This window comes from Herpailurus yagouaroundi, unplaced genomic scaffold (genome assembly GCF_014898765.1).
Source record: "Herpailurus yagouaroundi ecotype Mexico unplaced genomic scaffold, PumYag 186, whole genome shotgun sequence".
Taxonomy (NCBI): Eukaryota; Metazoa; Chordata; class Mammalia; order Carnivora; family Felidae; genus Herpailurus; species Herpailurus yagouaroundi.
The window spans coordinates 5,939,286-5,957,893 of record NW_024412417.1 but is presented as its reverse complement, the minus strand read 5'-3'; the positions used below and the strand labels follow the sequence as shown (position 1 = coordinate 5,957,893).

General features: G+C 38.5%; 1 long non-coding RNA gene across 1 annotated transcript in view; it reads left to right on the top strand.

The window, feature by feature from the left end:
- Window positions 1–18,608, top strand: part of LOC121042699 (uncharacterized) — a 406,759-nt gene that overhangs the window by 57,629 nt on the left and 330,522 nt on the right. Inside the window, exon 2 of the long non-coding RNA XR_005796392.1 lies at window positions 9,311–9,361. This is a non-coding gene — a long non-coding RNA (uncharacterized LOC121042699). The remainder of the gene's footprint in view (window positions 1–9,310; window positions 9,362–18,608) is intronic.

The window sequence follows — 18,608 nt, the reverse complement described above, 5'->3', positions numbered from 1 at the left end:
AAAAAGTGAAAAGCACAAAAAATAAGTGAAGTTTTAAAGGAAATAACCACTGAGTTTGACTGAGTTCTAGTTTTACTATGAGAGCAGAAGACCACCAAGTGTATCTACTTAACTTCCCCTAGCTAGGTAGCAGCTGATTGAAAACCTGAGGAGCGTAAGACTTCATTTAGAGCTTGATATAAGAGTCTATTCAGTGACTGGCCCAGTGCTGGTCATGTGTGTGATGCCTCACTATACTGACATAGTAGAGGAAAATGTTCTGCTTTTTATATTAGGTATTTAAAATAAAAATGAACATCAGAATAAACACTGGTGGTTGATAGTTTCTTGTACCTCTACTTTCCTATGAAATGCTTGAGTTATTTTCATGGGAAGAATGGTGTCAATATGGGTAACATTCCTCGAAGCAGTAAAACATACTCAAAAGTTAGACTTTTTTCTACTAATTAAAGTTCTTCACTAGCAATTGAAGCTAGTAAATGATGCCTGCCATACATATGTGAGGACAAAAGATAGGTCTATTTAATTTGTGGATCATTGATATTTGTAATTAAAAGTTTTACTATGAAGGTGAGTCCACAAGTTTAGTAATAAAAGTAGGAAGTATGGCATCCAATGAACATCGTGTTCAATAGGATCAAGAATAGGTGATAATGGAAGAAGATAATGGAGGATAATATCTCTTAAGTTTTATTTCTCCACTAAAAACATTCAAAATTTATGTTTGGAGAAAAGTTGAGTACCCTAGGGATTTGCAACACCAAGCATATGTTAGCCTTCACTATTCACCACTGAATTGTACAAAAATTATTTTTTCTTTTTTTTTTCAAACGTTTATTTATTTTTGGGACAGAGAGAGACAGAGCATGAACGGGGGAGGGGCAGAGAGAGAGGGAGACACAGAATCGGAAACAGGCTCCAGGCTCTGAGCCATCAGCCCAGAGCCTGACGCGGGGCTCGAACCCACGGACTGCGAGATCGTGACCTGGCTGAAGTTGGACGCTCAACCGACTGCGCCACCCAGGCGCCCCCATATGACTTTTAAGATACATGATGGTTGTAAGGACTTTCTTCAGGAATGCACCCTTTTGCAAAGGCCTTATCTTCATCTGTGAAGCTTTTCAAAAACAGCTACAGTGCATTTTAAACACCACAGAAATTTATTGTAAGATCCTGAACTCACATCAGAGCCAGAGATGTCAAATCCAACCACGTAAATCCATAGTCCCTTCTCCTGATTTTTGGTGGGAGGTGTTGAGATTGCATTTTCATGGCCTTTATAAAATTGTCAGTAACTGTAGGAATATTAAAGGGTTAATCCGTTTCGTTTACTTAAATATTCCAAACCACGATGAAAACATTTTTGCACCTAAGAGGAAAGATTGTGGGTGAAAAACTGAAGATACATGATTTATCACTCCCCTCACAAATAAAATTTATTCATTGCATCCACCAGCCATCACACAGATGGTCAGAAAATTGGCTTTGTGTAGGGATGTGGATTCAGGCATGAATATTAATATGAGACAGATGTAAACGCATATTAATATGCATTTGCTTTGCATGGACTGACATTACAATATTTTCATTAAAGGAATTGCATTTGAAAAGAAAGTATAGGTCACCTTTTACAAAGCATAAAATTGAATGGTAGAATATATTTGTTGGCTCTGGAAAACTGCTGTTGATAAGAAATGGAAAAATTAACGTTGAATCCGTAGTCGGATGTTTACAACATGGCAACAGAGGCATCAGAAAGATTTCGCTCCTCTGGATTACAATTAAACTCTATTTTTGCACTTCAGTCGTACAGGGTACAGGCTGCGACTCAAGCAACCTAGGAAGCAAAGCCCTGTTTGGATATGATACACGGACAAGTATAAATTATGAGGAGTCTGAGATAAGCTAAAGTATCAAGAAAGATCCATTCACATCCTAAGACACAAATTTGCAGTGTGCGTTTGCCGTAATGGCAGTGATTCATAAAAATATAAGATTTATGCAGGGATGGTACTTGGGGAATTTTTTTCTTTTCTTTTTCTTTTTTTTTTTTGGTGTGGGACAGCATTTATGCTCACATCAGCGCCAGCATCTGTGCTGTTAGTATCTGCTTATGGTAGCATTGTGCTTCCTTCCCAAGTGGAAGGAGAGAACGTGACATTGTAAAAAGCTATTCACATGCTTGCTGCTTTGTACTCACAAACCATTCACAGGGTGTTTTGCCACTAAAATATTGCTTACTGGAGAGAACAGCAGCTTTCTTCTGTTTGTGAATCCCTTTAAAACTGCTGTGTTGGCTCTTCAGACAAACATGATTACATCCCAGCACATGAACATGCAAGCTAATAATTATAAATGATCTGTTATTGATTATTCACTTCAGTGACTTCACTAATCCTTACAAAACCTCTGTGAGGCTTCTGAATTCCATTCTCCAACCCTGATGTCCGCCCCCTCCCACCTCGAGACTTGCCCATGTCTTTTTAGTTGCTTGCTGAAAAAATTCGTCCAGAGGCCCAGCAATGTAGCCAAAACGGAGTTGAAGTTCCCACCCCCCCCCCACCCTTCCCCCCAGCACTAGCATGGATTAATGGAGACAGCATGAAATCTGGCCTGGGGTCAGGAAGCTTTGGGTTCAAATCTTGATTCTGCTACTCATGGGCCTCATGACCTAGGCAAAAAAAGTCGAACGTTTCCGAGCATCAGTTTCTTATGGGTAAACAAAGGGATAGTTTTACCAGTTTCCTTGGTTATTTTCATTTGATTGTTTGGCATATTACTTGTGAAAACTTATGGGAAATTGCCTAGCATGTCTGGCACATAGTAATTTCTCAGAGCTATTTTCATAGTTTTCTATTTCTTTTGCTGGCCCAGCCATTTTTCCAATCTCTCTGTCTCTCTGCTTAGTTATTTTTCATTCTGTTTCTTATTCCTCTTCACTGTCATCATTCTGCTTTGGCCTTGCTTATACTTCTCCGGGTGTATAACCATTTATAGTATAATGGTTTTATAACTGGTTTTCCCATCTACTCATCTAAACCACGGGACAAGTTGATTTTCCTAAAGCATAGTACCCATCAGGTTTCTTTTTTTTTTTTCAAAATCCTTCAAGGGTTTAGCATTACTTATCAAGTAAAACCCAAATCCTTAGTTGGCAGGCCAAGTCTCTTTTTGCTGAGCCTCTAATCTGCCCCTTCAGGCCAGTCTCTGTCTTCTTCTTCTTTTTTTTTTAGGATTTTATTTTTAAGTAATCTCTACACCCAATGTGGTGTAGAGATCAATGTGGCTTGAACTCATGACCCCGAGATCAAGAGTCACATGCTACACCGATTGAGTCAGCCAGGCACCCCCAGCCCTCAACCTCTGTCTTCTTGTCACACTTCTACAGGACTGCTTTTTCCAAACCTTCTCTCACTTTCCTGCCTTGGCCTTGCCTGGATTCTGTCTGGAGGAGCATGTCTCCCTAATACCACCTGGTGAACTCCTACTCATTGAATAACTCTTTTCCTATGAATATTTTTCTGTGAATACCTATAACATTTGGTTTCACTCCAATAAATGTTTGCTATAAAGTTTATTTGACAAATGCATTTATAGAACTCTAATTCATTCAACTATGTCATGTGTCCATTCTATAGATGAAGAAGCTGAGGCACAGAGAGTGAGTAATTCCCTTGGACATAGAGCTGTTAGGTGGCAGATTTGGGATTCCAACCCAGGTGGTCTGGCTACAGAATGTGTTATTAGGTTATTAGCCACATGTATTCTATACTACTTTTCAACTTCAAATTTTTTAATATATCATGTGTCTTTCTATCAGTCCTATTCTTGTTAAGGTACTATTACAATTCTCCACCGAGCTTTCTTTTTAATTTTTTTTAAACATAAGATTATTTGTTTGGATTATGGAATCATTTAGCTTTTTTTTTTTTTTTTTTTTTTTTTTTTACCATGTTTGAGTCAAAGATTGAAACTAGTGGTTGTCTGAAAGGGTTCTGGATGAACATAGGTATTTGATTATCTATCTATCTATCTATCTATCATTATCTCTCTATATCTCTATTTCTATATATCTGATATTTCTTTATATATTTATGTATTATATTTCTTTTAGGATGGTTATAAAACATTTCCACTCTGGTTCCATAATCCTTATATATCAATTATACACATTGTTTATATACTGAAGATTTTCCCTGCAGTTACCACATTCTTATCAATAAGGTTGCTTATGTTTGTGATTAATTGTTTTATATATTTGCGTGCTTTTGAATTTGGTGCATACACATTTATAATTGTTAGCTCTTCCTGATGGATAGACCCTGTAATTATTATATAATGCCCTTCTTCATCTCATGTTACAGCCTTTAATTTAAAGTCTAGAGTGTCTGATATCAGTATGGCTACTCCAGCTTTCTTTTGACTTCCAGTAGCATGATAGATGGTTCTCCATCCCCTCACTTTCAATCTGAAGGTGTCCTCAGGTCTAAAATGAGTCTCTTGTAGACAGCAAATAGATGGGTCTTGTTTTGTTTTGTTTTTTATCTATTCTGATACCCTATGTCTTTTGGTTGGAGCATTTAGTCCACTTACATTCAGTGCTATTATTGAAAGATATGGATTTAGAGTCATTATGTTATCTGTAGGTTTAATGCTTATAGTGGTGTCTCTGGTGCTTTGTGGTCCTTGCAACATTTCACTCAGAGTTCCCCTTAGAATCTCTTGTAGGGCTGGTTTAGTGGAGATGAATTCTTTCAGTTTTTGTTTGTTTGGGAAAAGCTTTATCTCTCCTTCTATTCTGAATGACAGACTTGCTGGATAAAGGATTCTCGGCTGCATATTTTTTCTGTTCGTCACATTGAAGATTTCCTGCCATTCCATTCTGGCCTGCCGAGTTTCAGTAGATAGGTCTGCTACTACCCTTATGTGTCTACTTTTGTATGTTAAGGCCCGTTTATCCCTAGCTGCTTTCAGAATTCTCTATCCTTGTATTTTGCAAGTTTCACTATGATATGTCATGCAGAAGATTGATTCAAGTTATGTCTGAAGGGAGTTCTCTGTGCCTCTTCGATTTCAATGCCTGTTTCCTTGCCCAGATCACGGAAGTTCTCGGCTATGGTTTGTTCAAGTACATCTTCAGCCCCTTTCTCTCTTCTTCTGACATTCCCATGATATGGATATTGTTCCGTTTGACTGCATCACTTAGTTCTCTAATTCTCCCCTCGTAACTCCTGGGTTTTTTATCTCTTTCTCAGCTTCCTCTTTTTCCATAATTTTATCTTCTAATTCACCTATTCTCCCCTCTGCCTTTTATATACCGAAGATTTTCAACAAGATGGGATGTCTTGCATTAAGCAGGCCAAGAACATTCCCATGCCTCTAGGCACCCAGTAGTTTCTAGGTGGAAAACAAGCCTGTTTTTCTCACTGCCTTATTTCCAGTGCCTAGCATATTGCCTGGAATATGGCTAGTAAACAAATGCTCAAAGAACCATTCTATTTCCTCATGTTGTTCTAAGTACTCTTAGTAATAAGTTATTTATATGTTAATTTATTCCTCCATGTTTGTTATGATCACCCTTGGTGTGGTTCCTGAAGTTGCAATTCAGAGTTCCACATGTAGTCACTTCCAAAGAAACAAAGAAATGAATCTTTATTTCCCACTTGAGGGTGGCTGGGCATCATAGCAAATGGAGCCCAGGGTGATTACAGAATATATTTAATAGGTCCCCTGATCCTACTTCTCTCCAAGTCTGCAGGCATCAATTTTTTTAAAGTGGGGGTGCCTAGTCAGGGGCACACATACCCTTTAGAAGATCCATGGATGGGCTTCAGGGTCTTTGGGATTGCTAAAATTGTGTACATAATTGTACATGAATTTTGGGGGGGAGAAGGTCCATAGATTAAAAAAATAATTTATATTATTCTTATTTTCCTTTTAAATAATAAAAGTAGTATGTTCACACTGTGAGAAAATTCAAACTGTACAAAATATCAAGTAAAAAAGTTCAACCAGCACAGAAGCAGCTCAAGCAAAAACCTAGAATTTGTTTTTTTCCACTTTTCACTCTTTATATCTTCAGTCTCTTTCCTGATAAGAGGATCACACCACAATTCTATTTGACAGCTGATTCTAATAATACAAAGTTATATTTCCATATCAGTACATATAGACCAACCTTTTTTGAAAAACCTTCATTTTGATATAATTATAGATTCACAGGAAGATGCAGAACATGTATAGAGAGGTCCTGTGTTTTGGGACCAATGGTAATATAATGCCTGATTATATCACAGTATCAAAACCAGGACCTGAGGTCTACAGGGCTTATTGACATTTCTCCAGTTTTACATATACCTGTGTGTGTGTGTGTGGTGGGGGGGGGGGTGGGGGGGTTCTATGCAGTTGTGTTATGTACTACTCATGTAACCACTGCCACAATGAAGGTACAGAACTGTCCACAATCATGTCCCTCCTACTATTCCCTTTATAATCACATCCACCTCTGTCCCTACTATCCCTAATCCCTGTCAACCACTTACCTGTTCCTTGGCTCTACAATTTTGTTATTTCAAGAATGTTACATAAAGGGAGCCATCAAATCTGTAGTCTTTAGAGGTTTGCTTTATTATTTTTTTTTCCACTCAGCCTAAGTCCCTGGAGATTTATCCAAGTTGTTGAGTGTATCTGTAATTCACTTCCTTTTATTGTTAAGCAATATGTGGTACAGTAGGCTTGTTTATAGATGTGCCCACTGAAAACATTTTAGTTGTTCACAGTGCTTGGCTATTGTGAGTGAAACTGCTATGAACATTAGTGTACAGGTTTTTGTGTGAACAGGTCTTCATGTCTTTGGGATAAGTGCCCAACAGTGCAATTGCTGGGTCACATGGTAAGCACATATAGTTTTATTAGACATTGCAAAACTATTTTGAGGTCTGTAGCTTTGTCACAGATTATTAAAGGGAACTGTGATCATAAGAAGGCTGAACTAACTTGACATGACCCAAATATGGCCTGGAACCCAGTTTTTGCTCCAAATTGTCATGTAAGGAAACTTCTCTTTTCTCATTCTTTTTTCTGCTGCCTCATAGGCATTTCACATGAAAACTTCAGCAACAGTTCTTTGAGGACATTCCTTACTTATCATCTACAACTCTGGTCCTAGGACTCCTCTAACTTCTATTCATCTGCAGTCTTTTCAACATCCATTGTCCACAGGAGAAATTCACAACCTCTCTAGCTCTCAAAGATTTTGACTGCATTTATCATTCTGTTCTTATTTATTTACATTGTTGACACTTCATCTACTGATTGTTAGTGTCAGCTCTGTTAATCCTATGTCTTGTAGACAATTAAGTTTTCACTTACTCTTGCACTGTGTTTTCCTATGTTCTCAAAATGCAGCTCGTTGAAACCCTTTGTTAGCTATCATCCTCTTTGCTTTAGGGAAAACTGAATAGAAAACAGCTCTGCTTAGGCTGGTGGCAAGAAAGGAATTTCTTAAGATAGAGAAGGATGATGATAAAAATTGATTAAAGTCAGGATAATGCAGTTTTTTAATTTCTTTTAAGTTAAATTTTCACAGGTGCTTCTTTTCCTGGTAGTGGCTGACATGAGAAATAAAGACACTAAGCAGCCATTTACAGATATAAACATGAAACATCCCAGAGATGATGAAGTAGATAGTTTGGGCTGAAAAGGGTAGTCTAATAGTTAATGCTCCCAGTCAGTGTCTTTGTTTCCTGATAATCAGCTTGTTTGATCCAACATATTTCTGGCCTGGGAGTTCATATGGCTTCATGTGACTCTGGGATCTAGCATATCCAATGATAACTTACCATCGGAGCCAGACAACTTGTGTTCTGGAAAGTACTTTTGGTTTGCTGCATCTGATGTATGCCAGATCCTCATCTTCGAGTCTTGTTAGGACTAGCCTGACAAATCCTTAACACTGAGGTTCTCTTTGCTTGCTCTTCATTGAGCCTTGACTACATTTCAGTGATGATGAGTGAAGGGCAGAAGGGGATGCTGTTATTTTCTTATTCCCTCTCTTTCTTTTCTTTTAAGCGAATGCATATCAAAAGCTAATTAAGTGCCACACACCCTGCTAAATATTTTGTGTACATTGCCTCTTTTGATGTTTATAGCAACCCCTATGCACTTTCTCCATGTCTGTCTTATTGGAGGCTTTCCCTCCCTCTACCACGTGTTGACTGGTCTTCCTGACATAGTGGCTGCTCAAGGCCAGTAGGTTATTCTTTAGTGCGCTGAACACTGTAGTGCACTTTTGGTGGAGGAATGTACTCAGAAGGACCACTTGAGCTTTGTTCCCAAACCTTTTATGGTTGAAATTAATGTAAATTGATTAAATGTCATGTAAAGTGATAATATATAGGTGGGAAAGAAAGATACTGTTTTTAAGAAAACGAACTTGAATGTTTAGAAAGTGCTAGGAATTTCCCCTAGGTATACAGGAGTGCTGATGTGTAGGGGCATTTGTACCCCAAGTTTTATTTATTGTACCCCTATTGTTTATTTCAAAAATAGCCAAATTATGGAAAGAGCCTAAATGTCCATTGACTGATGAATGGATAAAGAAATTGTGGTTTATATATACAATGGAGTACTACGTGGCAATGAGAAAGAATGAAATATGGCCCTTTGTAGCAACGTGGATGGAGCTGGAGAGTGTTATGCTAAGTGAAATAAATCATACAGGGAATGACAGATACCATATGTTTTCACTCTTAGGTGGATCCTGAGAAACATAACAGAAGACCATTGGAGAGGGGAAGGGAAGGAAAAAAAAAGTTAGAGAGGGAGGGAGCCAAACTATAAGAGGCTTTTAAAAACTAAGAATAAACTGAAGGTTGATGGGGGGTAGGAGGGAGGGGAGGGTGGGTGATGGGTATTGCGGAGGGCACCTGTTGGGATGAGCACTGGATGTTGTATGGAAACCAATTTGACAATAAATTTCATATAAAAAAAGTCTTAATAAAGGAATTCAGTAAACAAATTACTGTTTAATTTAGTATGAGGAGAAAATCTGGAAAGATTTTGCACTTAGACTACTTTACAAGTGTCTGCATGCTCTGTTTCTTGTTAAAGAAAGTAAAACTGGAAATTATAGATACATTATGGGTGTGGTTTGTGCAAGAAAGGAAATAAAAGGCTTTTACACTATTTCATAGGCTTGATGAGTGTTCATTTATATATGTTAAGTTACTGTAAAATGTTTAAGGTTTGTTTGTATCATTTTAGGACTCCCCCTTTAAACTGATATTTTTGCTTCTATAACTAATTCCAGGACTGAGTTATGAAGAATAGGAATCTGCAACTATATGATGGCATTTTATAGGTAAGGAAACTGAAATTTACAGATTATGTAACTTGTCTTCTTTTTCTAGATAATTAATGATACCGCAGTGGATATTGCAAAACTAGGATTTGGTATACATGTTCATATGTTGGGAAATTGCTTGTTCCTATATCAAGGTTTTTTTTAAGCCTTTATATAATATGCACATTGGTGCCTTACGTCATTTTTAATAGTGATGATAAATTAGCACATTATGACATTGTAATTAAAATACTTAAGAATGTTCAGTGAAAAAAAGTGCAGGTTATAAAGCCTATTTATAATATAGATCCAGTTTTGAGGAGAAATATCTATATATCTATATATCTACGCCTATCTATCTCTCTATATAGATAGATAGAGATAGATAGACATAGATACAGATCCAGTTTTGGGGAAAATATATATGCTTTAGATTATCATTACTATCAAATACACACATCTTCACATGAAATAGACCAAAGATATTTTTACGAAGTCTTAATGATTTTTTCTATTTCTGAGTAGTAAGAAAAGAGATCATTTCTTTATTTTGTTTTTCCATATTTTAAAAAATTGCCTCTGGGAATACATAATATTTTTATGATCATTTAAAATGTTAAAAAAAAAAAACGGTCATGGGCTCGATTTTTTTTCCTTCTCCCCCCACCTTAAAAATATGCTGATTGGTCTATTATTACAGTCATTTTAATAATGGTGGCATGGAATCAGGGGAAGTGAAGGACTATTCCACAATATTTTCCCTTTGTCTGGTCTTCTGGACAAATCGCTTTAAAAAACAGGCTTGCATTCTGACCTGCTTTTCTCTGATACCTGACAATTCATCTCAGATGTTTCTCTCCTGGGTCTACCAGTGTCTTATCAGTGCTGCGTTCTGAAGAATTGAATGAAGTATGAGTTGATTTAACAGAGCTCTGTCATCCTCGATCTCTATTATGTCTAAGATTATAAGAAGTCTCCTGTCTTGTGACCTGGAATGCCCCACTAGAATGAATAATTCACCATCTAGTCTTCTCCAGTCACCCTATTTATGCCTTACCTGTTTTAAAACGGAAGTTTTCTAACAAATGAAAAAATATGGGTAAATAATTTTTCTGATTTTATTTCTTTACCCTGCAGTAGATTCCTGAGCAATATAAATGTGCAAATGAAAGCTGTCTCTTATTACTATCTGGCTTTCTCCGTGCAATTCATTTAGCTATATCTCTGTCTTTTCTTTTTGATGTAACAATTGCTGATATGAGGATGAATTGTAATGTTACTTGTCTGGAATCTGAGTGAAATATGCCTGAGGAATGTAATGATTAGGGTTGGGGGGGGTGTTTCTATGTGAAAGATGTACTCTTTTTTAAAACTCAGCATTGGTGAGATATTGCCAGCCAGTACATCGAGGTTTTAGTTAAAAACAAAGTCCTAGGTTATAGTTTTCCACAGAAACATGGTAATAATTCATTAAACTTTAACAATTTAATCCAGAAGTCAGTGATGGTGGGGGGCCTCTGTGTGAAGCATAGAAAAAAAAATCTCTCTGAGGTCTGGTGCAATTTTCTTGCTTTTAATCTGGTGTTCAGGGTGTTTGCAATCATCCTTACTTCACAGTTGGGAGTTTTTCCTTGGTGTTCTTGTAGATTGTACAAGGAATGATAAAACAGATGTTATCAGGCTGCATGAGAATCTATCTCTTACCTCGCCACAATAGGAGGTGAAGTACAGATGTTGTTTAATAAAGAACTTAAGAGACAGGTCAGCCTGTCCAGCCTGGATGAACACAAGGCTGTAATTGCTCAAGTGGGGACACGTGGTACACCCCAAAGAGGATTCTCTTTGACAGCTCCAGCTTTTCTGGCTGAGCCCTCTGAGAGGTGAGAATGATATATATCTGTGGATATATATTGATATGTGTAAGGATAAACAGGGAGGGTGGAAGGTGTCAGATTAGAGGGTCACAAAAGGTTTTAATTTTTCCTTTGTCTTCCAAATTTAAGACACTTATGGCATAAGAATCGTCCTAAGAGTTCAGTCTTTGACTTTTCTTGAGCAATTCAATACTCAGTGCTAATCCACCTGCCAATCAGCAATTTGGAAACAAATGGAAAATGTGAGAAGATGAATCAAATACTTTGCCCATTATAGAGTTTTCATGAGCAGAGAACAAGAGGGAGTTCACTTGATCTCTCAGGACAGCATCTCAAAACTCCTGCTAACAATAAACTGATCCACAGAAGCCTGATTCTACTCTTGGTCTAGCAGGTGACATAGGCTCCCCAGTTGTCCAAGTGCAGGGCTTGATCCTTTCCAATGATTAGACACTTGTTGCACTTTGGTGGGCAAGCAAATCACGTATTAGCATAAGAAGAGCTCTAAGAAAAAGAATTGTAGAAGTTAAGTTTCATTTTTTTCAAGTACTGTCACTTTTTGTCTATCTTTTAAAAATAATATAAAATATTTTTACCAAAAAAAATTGAAAAAAATAAAAGAGAAATAAAATATCTTTGAGTTGTAATCCCATGATCCAATAGTAATGATTGTTAACATCTTAGTTGTATGTTTTTCCGTACTGTTTCGTATGCGTGTGTAAACTACCCCCTCCACATACACTGTAACTTTTTAAATTAATAACCATATGCATCACCACATTCATGTTGTTAATAATCTGCTGCTTTCACCTGATAATATCACAGTCTTGTTTTATGTCAACATGTTAAGCTTAAGCATAGTAATCAATTGTATGGATTTATCATTAGTTATTAAGCTGATTCCTTATAGATAGACATTTAATTTGTTTCCACTATTCTGCGATTATAACAAACTATGATGAATACCTTTACAATTTTTTTTTGGTACACATTTAACAAATTATGTTAGAAAATGGAATTTCTGGGAAAAAAATGATAGCTACAGCCAAACTGTCACCTAAAGATGTTAAAATAATTTATGTTCCTGCCAGTAGCATATGAGAATCCCTGTGTTTTCTCGAACACTTGCCAACATTAGGTTTTGTGTTTTTGTTTTTTTTTTTTAAATCTATATTAATCTGCTAAATTAAAAATGTTATCAGTTTGTTGTCCTGATTGGCATTTATTTCATTACTAATAAGATAGAGCATTTTTTATATGCTGGTAAACATTTAAATTCTTTTACCATTTGCCTTTTCATGACTTTTGCTCATTTTTTTTCCCTTTTAGGCTGTTTATATTTTCCTTATTGATTTTTAAGTTCATTATGTATTTTTTTTATGTTTATTTATCTTTTTTTTGAGAGAGAGACAGTGCGAGCCAGGGAGGGGCAGAGAGAGAGAGAGAGAGAGAGAGGGAGATACAGCATCTGAAACAGGTTCCAGGCTCTGAGCTGTGAGCACAGAGCCCAATGCAAGGCTTGAACTCACAAACCGTGAGATCATGACCTGAGCTGAAGTTGGGTGCTTAACCTACTGAGCCACCCAGTCACCCCTGAGTTCAATATGTATTAAGCACATAAATTATTTTGTTATGAATTCTTTGCCATAGGCCCCCAAGTGTCAGTTTTTTAAAAACCTTGTTAGTGTCATTTTGGGTCAAATAGAAACTTTAAAATCGATATGTAATAGAAGCACCTGGGTGGCTCAGTCGGTTAAGTGTCCATCTCTTGGTTTTGGCTCAGGTCATGATCTCACAGTTCATGGGTTCAAGCCCTACATCAGGTTCCATGCTTACAGTGCAGAGCTTACTTGAGATTCTCTCTCTCTCTCTCTCTCTCTCTCTCTCTGCCCCTTCCCCACTTGTGTTCTCTCTCTCTCTCCCTCTCTCTCTCAAAATAAATAAATAAATAAGCTTAAAAAACTGTATGTAATAAAATCTATTCATCTCTTCCCATTATGATCTCTATCTTTGGTATAACTTCCAGCCCAAGATTATATCAATCTCATTGATATTTTCTTCTAGTGCTTTTATGATTTATTTGTTCTTATTTGAATCTTTAATCTATATGAAATGCTGCATACATTCCAGTATACAGCACTGGTTAGGAACTTAACCTTTTCTCCTTAAATGGTTAACTACCTTCTCCATCATCACATATTGAATTTTCCATAATTTCATTATTGTTTTGAGTTGCTTTCTTTATGAGATTATAATTCTGATACATACTGGGTCTATTTCTGAATTCACTCTTCTATTAATCCATCTACCCTTATACTAGCACCATACCTTTCCAAAAACTTTAACATAATATAGTGAGCAACCAAAGGGCATATCCTTTTGTCTACTTAGACACTGCACATCACCATCTTTCCATAGCAGTTGTGAATGCATGCCTGGACTTGAGTCCAACCCTGTCACTTACTACAAATATAATCACAGGTAAATTACCCACCTCTCTCAGATTTTGATTTCTTCCTGTGTAAAATGAAGAAAATAATACCTCACAGAGTTGTTGTGACAAGTGAAATAATCTGTGTAAAGCTCTTTGTGCAGTTTGGAATATAGCATATTCAACAGTAACTGTTTGTTCATAATAGAAAGACATTTAGGATGTGGTCCTTCTCATGGTTTTGCGCATGCCTTGATTGCAGAGATTAAGGATAAACATGAAAAGGCAGATGATTTGATGACGCGCCATAAGGTGAACACGCACATTCCAACCCTCCGTCTGTTAGGAGGCAGACTCAGGGCTGCTATGGCAGGTACAGAGGTGTGAGTAGGGCAGCTGACTGCTTAAGACATATTTCGCGGGGCGGGGGCAATGGCTTGATTTGGTCATCAGTGTCAAGGGATTGGTTCTCAGCTTGGTGGTCCAGTTGATCTAGAGTCAGTTCAGATCTGGAGTCACAAGCAGGAATTATATGGTCTCAGGTTATCTGATCTGAGAAGCTGCACAAGTCTGATGAAACAGGGCTGATTCAGATCATGTGCCCTGTCCAGAAAGCACGGAGATCTGCATGCTTCTGACCGTTTTTATAAACACGGCACATCCCTCTTCTCATATTTTGTCTACCGATCCTTATGATGTCCAAGGGTTCCTAAATCAGATGGGTGGTGCCACTGAAAATGCCCAGGTGCAGTTTCAACTTACCTGGTGCCTTCTCCCTCATGGAGTCTGAGTCACATAAATTGTTTATGAAGGTGAATTTCCCATTGATTATAAGGCCTGCCTTTAATACCCTGTATGACACTAAAACGACTTAATGTGACTTATGTTAACTTCTTCTACTCCTTTTCTATTCCTTAACCCAGTAGCCGTTGCTTATGCCAGCCTCTCAACACTGGAAAAATTATTCTTGTACCCCCAAACTGAGTACGTCTTCAAATAACAGGAATGGTTATTTCTCAGTACAACGTCTGTCTCCTCTTCACCGTTAGATAAACCCTGACAAATTCACATTCTTTGGCCTTCTTTTTCTTGCTTACACACATACCTCTCTTCTGTTGATACATCTCTTCTTTATACTTGTTATCACGTACAGTTGATTAGGTTATAACCTTCGTTCCCTACATGCTAGCCTTTAGCTGTTGGGCTTGGTAGATCTCTAAGTCCATGCAGCAACACGTTTACACACCAACTCTCAGGACCACTGAATATGCTAATCCCTTGTATGCTGACCTTTACCACCGTCTGTTTCAATGGGCGGTTGTTTCCTGACCTTGTCTCCAAATTCAGAGTGCGAGTTCTTGATTACCGCCCCCAAATGAGCAGTGCCTTCTTTCACGCTACTAACAGGAAGCTTGTGCTCTCATCCAGTTCCATTTTCCTTGGGTGACACCAGACGAAGGAGTTATAGTTTTCACATCTAGTGTTATCTATCTATACTATAATAGCAGGCTTCATTGTTCCAAAATGCTGTTGAAAGACACAACCACTACTGAGCCATTACCTATATATTTTTTTTTATCACCCACTATTCATTATAATGCCTTTGTGTTCTGTCAGCGTTATCAGAGGTAACCAGTATTTATTAGGCATCCACCGGCTGTGTGACATTGTGGTACGTGCTGCCAAGGGCACTTGTGTAGAATGAAGCATTACAAGAGAGGAGGACGACAGTTTTTCTTTATGGCGCACCACCCCACCTTACACCGTAGTGTTGGCCACCAGGTTGGTCAAATGACCCATGTGGTTCCTTGGACTCCGTTAGGATTCCCTAGAAAGGTGACAGTGTTTGTCATGTGTTTTAGATGGGCTCGTTGCAACATGGCCTTTGGGTGAATTTGCAAATATAGTAAGAAAAGACAGTCTTTTCTGAGAAAAGAGCAAACAAGAAAGCAAGGTTTTCTGAGAAAAGGGAAAGAAATTGTGTGTGTGTGTGTGTGTGTGTGTGTGTGTGTGTGTATTTGTAACTCAAGTGGCATAAGGACTTCTTTCATTTCAGTATGCATGCTGTGGAGCTGGGTTAATTTAAGACTTGTAAATATTTCTAGACCCATTTACCCAAATAAACGTAATTTACCTTATGACACATCATGTCCTGGAATTTCAGGTGAGGACTTAATGTACCCTTCCGAGACTGGTTTCTGATTTCTTGGCATCTGATCAAGATAGAGTCTGAGCTTCCAATTTTCTTAGTCTTTGGATTCATCAACCTTCTTAAGTCTCACAGTGTAGATATTGCTATAATAATTACCCTGTTAGTCTAGTGGGTCTGAGGTATATCTGTTCATTTTGGTACACACAGTATGCCCTTTGAACCTTCTGTCTCTTGGTCTCTGGGTGTCTGCCATTACATCATAGAGTCCTGCTAGATACTGACAAGTGTAAATCTACCATGATCTTTTGAAGTTTTGGGTGCTTCTTTTATTATGAGAATGATGATGGATTGAGTTATAACTCATTTCTTGTTCTCTGCCCAAAGTTTCTTAGCAGAGCTAGAATCAATTCTGGTGTCATGACTGGTCATACCAGGTAGAGGGTTGCATGACATTTTTTTGGGCACCAAGAGGGATTCATATTGTTTTGAACACAGAAGCAGGCTAACTCATTAAATAAGGCATTTCAGTGCAATAGAACTCACTTTGTATACATGATAGTCATTATTAGCAATAAAAATATTGATAATTTTAATGCATGCAATCTCATCATTTTACACCATATCCAGATATTTATTAGTTTAATTTGCATGATGTATGGTTTCCATGTGTGTCCTTTTAACATTTTTTTTATTAAAGAGATTTTTTTTAAATGTTTACTTAATTTTGAGAGAGAGACAGAGTGCGAATGAGGGAGGGGTGGAGAGAGAGGGAGACACAGAATCCGAAGCAGGCTCCAGGCTCTGAGCCGTAAGCACAGAGCCCGATGCCGGGTTCTAACTCATGAACCATGAGATCATGACCTGAGCCAAAGTTGGAAGCTTAACTGACTGAGCTGTCCAGGCACCCCCTTTAGAAAAAAATTTTTTAATGTTAATTTAGTTTTGAGAGAGAGAGAGAAAGAGAAAGAAATACAGAGTGTGAGGAGAGGAGGGGCAGAGAGAGAGGGAGACACAGAATCCAAAGCAGGCTCTAGGCTCTGAGCTGTCAGCACAGAGCCCGATGTGGGGTTTGAACTCATGAACCACAAGATCATGACCTGAGCCAAAGTCAGACTCTTAACCGACTGAGCTACCTAGGTGCCCCACTATGTGTGTCCTTTTATTTGATGTAGGCAAAGTAGGTACCATTGCCTTGTGGGAAGTCATCATGGAGTATTGGAGAAACAGATAGACCTGAGATTGGATTCCACCCCAAATACTCTAATCACTCAGTAGTGAATGCAAGCAACTTACTCTCATCTTTGGTTTAGGGATTTATCACTTGGATTCCAGTCAAGAGGCTGCAACCATATGAATTATATTAACAGAGAGCTTTTAATATTAAGAATTACTAACTGGGTGTTGGAGAAATGAAAAGGTTAAAAACGAACGCCTAGGTACCATGGAGGTGATGATGTGGGAAGAAGCTACCACCCTCAGCTGCGAAACAGGAGGAAGAAGACGGAATATTAATACTGAGAAGATTGGAGGAGGGGCCTTGCAGGGCTTGGATGCAGATCTCCGAGGAGGGTGCACTGGCTGGGCTGGTGTCACCCGAGGGCAGCATCCACGAGGCTGGTTGTAGGAGTGTAAGAAAAGCTGCATGCTGACTCACCCTTGCTGCTGGCTTGGAAAGAACTTCTGTGAGCTGGAGTGAGCTGTGGCCTCCAGAGCTGAGAAGTGTTGCTAAGCCATGCGGACAACAGGGAATAAGCCAGGAAGGAACAAATCCTTCTTCCTCCTCCAGTCTTGTGGTCTCTCTCGGATGACCCCTGGTGACAGAGCCTAGCGGGGGAACAGCAGGCTCTGACTGTGGGCTGCAGAGCACCAGCCCCATTGCCGCAGAGCAGAGCAGGGAAGGCCGATTTGAAACTGAGAAACAATCCTTTAATAACCAGCGCGGGGATGATGTTGCCTACCCCAGTTGGTTATCATTTTAATCATTATTATTATCACTGAAATATATGTAAAGAATCTAGTGCAATGGCTGGCTCATAGTAAGGGCTAAAACTCATCAGTTCTTTTCAATTTTTTACGGGTTTACAAAGTCTTCTTTCAGCTTAGTTCTTTTTTTTTTTAATTTTTTTTAACGTTTTTATTTTTGAGACAGAGAGAGACAGAGCATGAACGGGGGAGGGGCAGAGAGAGAGGGAGACACAGAATCGGAAGCAGGCTCCAGGCTCTGAGCCATCAGCCCAGAGCCCAATGTGGGGCTCGAACTCATGGACCGCGAGATCGTGACCTGAGCTGAAGTCGGACTGAGCCACCCAGGCGCCCCTAAGCTTAGTTCTTAAAGATGGCCAGTGACACGTTGACACTCTGATTCCTCTATTTTTTTTAAGTTTATTTATTTATTTTGAGAGAGAGAGAGGGAGTGAGAGAGAATCCCAAGCAGGCTCTGTGTTTTCAGCACAGAGCCCAGCGCGGGGCACGATCTCATGAAGCATGAGTTCGTGACCTGAGCCGAAAGCAAGGGTCGGACGCTTAGCCAAATGAGCCACTTGGGCACCCCCGATTCCTCTATTTTGATCCCAAACCACCATAGTAGCATTTTGTGTGTGGATTAGTAGTGTTGCCTCTGGAATTCGTTTGTTATTAGTTGCAAACTTTGGACAAGTTAATTAAGTTCTCCAAGCCTAAATTTACATTACGTGAAATAACACATGGACAGTGCTTGATTCAAAGCCTGGCAAATAAGTGTTGAAACATGTTAGCTGCCATTATTGTTATGCTCATCGTCGCCACTATCAGTATTTAATGTGTGTGGAG